Raw genomic sequence first — 5,421 nt, 5'->3', positions numbered from 1 at the left:
GTAGCTCTTTTAGAGGCACTAAATAGTAGAAGTCATGGATTACAACAATACGTAACAAATAATAACTGACAGTCAGTCCACAATGGAAGCACTGAAAATCCCAATAACACTAACCCTTACATAAATCAAATCAGACTTCAAATATTTCAACTGGAAAACTTTCAATAAAACTGACATACACACATGCACACAAAGGAACAACAGGCAATGTGCTCGCCGATCAACTAGTGATGGAGGCCACAAAAGAGGGTATAGATTACAAAATTCCAATTTCTAAATCATTCGTCAAAAAGCAACTGGCAAAGGATTGTGTGGAGAATTAGAATGAATACTGGAATATAGAGGGGCGGAGCTCCTATACATATTATATTTATATTTAAAAATACTGCCAATCCCTTGTCGGGATTTTCGCAGAAAGGACATCGGGAAAACACACAATAAAAGCACACAATAAAAACATCCGTAAGTTATACATCGTTTAGGATACGCGTTACATTGATGCTACCAAGTTCTCACAATTTCTAACAATCAAATTCAAACAAATTCTACCCAAATTCTAACAACAAAGTTCTAACAGTTATTGTATTATATCCAAATGATTACAGTGTGGAAGAGTCAAAATAACACAGTCTAAAACAATGGATTTTACAAAGATGACCACAATAGCGCAATATTAGGGTTCCAAACGCAAATGTTCTTCAACAAGACGTGAAAAAATATTTAAAGAATTGCTGCTAGTAACCATAGCTGCTAAGCTGTTCCATTTCCTTATTGATGCTGGGAAGAATGAGTGTTTGAAACATTCCGTAAGGAATGCGTATTCTTGTAGCATTTCGGGGTGCTTCTTACGGGTGGGTCGTGATTGTTGAAGTGTAATGTACCTGGAGGCATCGATGTTGGTTTGCTTATGGCGTAGCTGGTACATGAATCGTAGGCGTGCTAGTCTTGCTCGTTTTTGCAGCGTTAGCATGCCCGCTTCTTCGAGCATTTCAGTTGGTGAGTCTGTTTGCCTAAACTTGTTAAAGATAAATCGAACAGCTTTTCTTTGCACGCCTTCTAGCTTCGCAATATGTTTTTTTGTGTACGGGAACCAAACAATGTTCGCATATTCAAGAACAGATCTCACGTACGTGTTGTAGGCTAACAGTTTAATTTCAGAAGGTGCTAGTCGAAGGCATCGTCTCAGAAAAAAAGTCGTTTCAGTGCGGTAGCTGTAACGTTAGAAACGTGGGCATCCCATCTCAGATCGCTAGTAAAGGTGAGGCCAAGGTACTTATGATGACTTGTTCTAGGAAGTGGGATACTATTGATGGTATATGAGAACTCTGACCATTCCCTTTTTCTTGTTACTGTCATTATAGCTGATTTTTTAACATTAAGTATCATTTGCCAATCTGAACACCAGTTTGATACTATTTCGAGGGCTTTGTTTAAGGCAAGATGATCTTCTGCAGAGTTTATTTCATGATAAATTATACAATCATCCGCGAAAAGTCTGACGTGGACGGGAATTTGACAGGGTAGGTCATTGATAAAAATTAGGAATAAGGTCGGAGCAAGAACACAACCCTGGGGAACACCGGATTTGACGGGAACTGTTGTAAATACTTGTCCATTGAAATCAACCAATTGTGTGCGACCGGTAAGATAGTTTTTTATCCATTTCGTAACGGAGCCATTGCCTAAGGTACATTCTAACTTTTGTACTAGTTTTTTTATGCGAAACCTTATCAAAGGCTTTTGCGAAGTCCAATAGGATAAGGTCGACCTGTTTTTGGTTGTCCACACTTAAGGATAAATCATGGGTTAGTTCTGTTAGTTGCGTGACTGTAGAAAGCCCCATACGGAAACCGTGTTGAGAAGGCAACAGGATGCGTTCGTTTTCATGATATATATTGATATGTTTTAGGATATTATGTTCAAGAAGTTTGCTGCAAGTGCAAGTAAGAGATATAGGCCTGAAGTTATTTACGTCATCTTTTGGGCCTGATTTGTGTATCGGTTTAACTTTCGCTTTTTTCCAATCATCCGGTATGGTGCATGTTGCTAGGGATTTATCGAATATGATGCACAGATATTTTGCCATCCACTCCGCATATCGGTTGAGAAACAAATTTGGAATGTTATCTGGTCCTGAGGCTTTTTTTGTGTCAAGTTGGAGGAGCAGATGAAAGATACCTTGTTCGGTTATCACGGGCAGTTCCAATGGTTCTTTGTTCAAAATGTCGATTGGTGGTTGATTGCCGTCATCGGCCGTGAAAACTGATTGGAAGTGCTCATTGAGCGAAGAAGGGGTAATAAGGCCATCTTGAGGATGACTAGCGTTTTCGCTAGACTTTGAATTTTTAAGAAAGCCCCAAAATTTTTGCGGCGAGTTTTTTATGAAACTAGGAAGGGTGTTAGTGAAATAGTTCTTTTTTGCGGTTCTTATTTTTAATTTCATGTCGGTGATGGCAGTTGTGAGAGCAGTCTTAGAATTGCTTTTACTTAGTTTTAGGGATTTCCTGAGTCTTTTAACTTTTCGTTTCGCGTGAATGATATCACGATTAATCCAAAGATTATATTTATTTGATCTTTTTGTTTTGTTTGGTACATATAATTTCATACAGTGCATTATGGTATGTTTAAATTTTAACCACAATTCATCGACACTTATGGATGCGCGTTTCGAATCTTCTTCAAACGGTGCTAATTCCATTGATAGACGGTCAATTATGCTGGTGTCATCTGCATTCTGAAAATCTGGAACGTTTTTTTGCGAGTGGCAGTGGCTTTTTTTTGGCACAAATTGATGCGCTGCACACGATTAGCTTGTGGTCCGATATCCCATCGAGAATTTCTACACTGTGTTTGTCACTTGGAAAATGGTCGCTTAAGAATACCAGGTCAAGTATATTGGAGCTCTCCGCCTGCACCCGTGTTGGCTCCATTATTATCTGATTGAGGTTAAAAGATAGCATTGCATCAAAAAGGGTTTCTGAGTTTAAGCACTCGTGCTGCATGGTCCGCCAGTTTATGTCGGGCAGATTTAAGTCCCCCAAAAGGATTAGTCTCTTGCCTTTCACATTGCGCTGCATGTATGCGTGCAGTGATTGCATAGCGATATGGTCTGACCCTGGACTGCGACAAACACAACCAACTACGATTGAAAATGAGCCGCACAATAAATTGCAGAACACCGCTTCAGCACCCTCAACAACAGGCATCTGTGTGAATCGAATACGTTTGTTAATAAGAATGGCAACTCCACCACCGCGTGTTGCTCGGTCCTTTCTCACAATGCAGTAGCTTGGAGGTGCTATTTCGGCGTCTCCAATCTCGTTTGAAAGCCACGTTTCCGTCACAGCCAAGAAGTCAGGGTCGACAGTAAGAAGTACTGATTCTAGCGAGTCGAGTTTGTTCAGTATGCTGCGTGCATTCACATTGACAAAAACTATTTTGGACGTGGTTGATGGCGGCGAGTGCGCATGGGTGGTGTTCCTTCTTGGTTTTTTGGGTTTTTTTGATTGGAGGGAGCATTGCATTCTGTTTTGATCTCAACCTTATCGCCCGCGGTATCATCCCAGCGGTAAAGTACTCGATTGATACTAATCTTGTCGTATACCAACCATACTTTGTCACCAGATTCTTTGTTAGATTTGGCGCTATCCCACAGCTTTTTCCTTATGCTACGAACACGAGCTGAAAAGTCTTCACTAATCGCTAATTTAGTTCCTTTGAGCTTTTGGCAGTTTTTTAGGATTTTGATTTTGTCACGCGTGTCGAAAAGTTTTAAAATAACTGGCCTGGTTTTATTAGCGTCTGGCTTTCCGAGCCTGTGAATTCTTTCGATTGCTACAGGCTCTAGATCCAGTGTTTTCTTAATAATCGTGTTGTAAACAGTTTGTTCGAGTGAGACATCATCCTCATCGTGCTTTTCGGGAATGCCGTACACAATCAGGTTCCCTCTTCTAGAACGATTTTCCAGGTCGTCAAGCTTTAGTTCAAGGTCTGAAACTACTTTTTGCAGGTGCGTTACTTGATCCGTGCAGATTGTTATTTTGCTATGAAGCGAGTCCAGCAATTCTAGTTTCTTATCTATGGCGGTTAGCCTCTCCTCTTTTATTTCTTTTAAGTCGCCTGCAGCCCCGCCGCGGTGGTCTAGTGGCTAAGGTACTCGGCTGCTGACCCGCAGGGCGCGGGTTCGAATCCCGGCTGCGGCGGCTGCATTTCCGATGGAGGCGGAAATGTTGTAGGCCCGTGTGCTCAGATTTGGGTGCACGTTAAAGAACCCCAGGTGGTCTAAATTTCCGGAGCCCTCCACTACGGCGTCTCTCATAATCATATAGTGGTTTTGGGACGTTAAACCCCACATATCAATCAATTAAGTCGCCTGCAATTACCTGCAGTTGTTTCGCGATGTGCGCTAAGTCTGGAGCGGGATTTGTCTCTACATCGCCAGCAAGCAACAATACGTTCACAACATGAGATGACAAGTCATACAAAAATAAACATAGCAGCCTTGGGCACGGCAGCACAAGTAGGCACAAATCGTTCGATCGATAGCACTTCCCATAACGTTTTCTTACCTGCGCAAGAAAGACGAAAGGGTTAGACTTCATTTCTGCGGTGCCACCGTGCCCAATGTCCAGCAGTGATCCTCCGGCGGCGTATATGTTGGGCGCGAGGTGCGCCCCCTAGGCTCTGCCGCCTACTGCGTCGACGCTGATGGTCGCCACTGTAGGGCTTCCGTGCCGATATCCGCTGTGATGGCACATGTGCTGCGCGGACGACACACCAAAACTGGATTCGGCGACGAGCTGCGTTGTGTTGCCTCGTTGTGGTTCGCTTCTTCCATCCTGCGCAGCCGGTATCAGCAGCAGTGTGGTGAGCAACTGCGCAAGAAAGACGAAAGGGTTAGACTACATTTCTGCGGTGCCACCATGCCCAATGTCCAGCAGTGATCCTCCGGCGGCGTATATGTTGGGCGCGAGGTGCGCCCCCTGGGCTCTGCCGCATACTGCGTCGACGCTGATGGTTGCCACTGTAGGGGCTTCCGTGCCGATATCCGCTGTGATGGCACATGCGCTGCGCGGACGACACACCAAATATCAATAGAGAAAAAACGTAAAGCAGATTCCCAAGACATTTCCACTAGACTATTGGTCCGTCCAAGCAGTAACAGGTCACGGGCACTTCCCCTTTTATTTTAAAACATTTTCTATAACAGATCGCGAAAAATGCATTTGCGGTGATGAAGCAACAACATTCGACCATTACCCAGACTCGTGTAAAGCCCGAACAAAAGAAATTAACTTATTGGAGAAAAAGTACACGAAACCATCCAACTCAAAACCGGAGATTCTTCAGGACGAGGAGAGTGTGGAAATTTTAAAATAGTCAAAATTATTAATGATGTAGTTTTACAAATATAAAATGGAC

The 5,421-nt window shown here is 43.0% G+C and overlaps 1 pseudogene; it reads right to left on the bottom strand.

Annotated features, from left to right (window-relative positions):
• Positions 1-206: 206 nt before the first annotated feature.
• LOC142786873 (uncharacterized) lies at positions 207-5,075 on the bottom strand (annotated as a pseudogene).
• Between the last annotated feature and the right edge of the window lie 346 nt (positions 5,076-5,421).

This window comes from Rhipicephalus microplus, unplaced genomic scaffold, assembly GCF_043290135.1.
Source record: "Rhipicephalus microplus isolate Deutch F79 unplaced genomic scaffold, USDA_Rmic scaffold_34, whole genome shotgun sequence".
NCBI lineage: Eukaryota > Metazoa > Arthropoda > Arachnida > Ixodida > Ixodidae > Rhipicephalus > Rhipicephalus microplus.
This window is presented reverse-complemented; position numbering and strand designations above follow the sequence as displayed.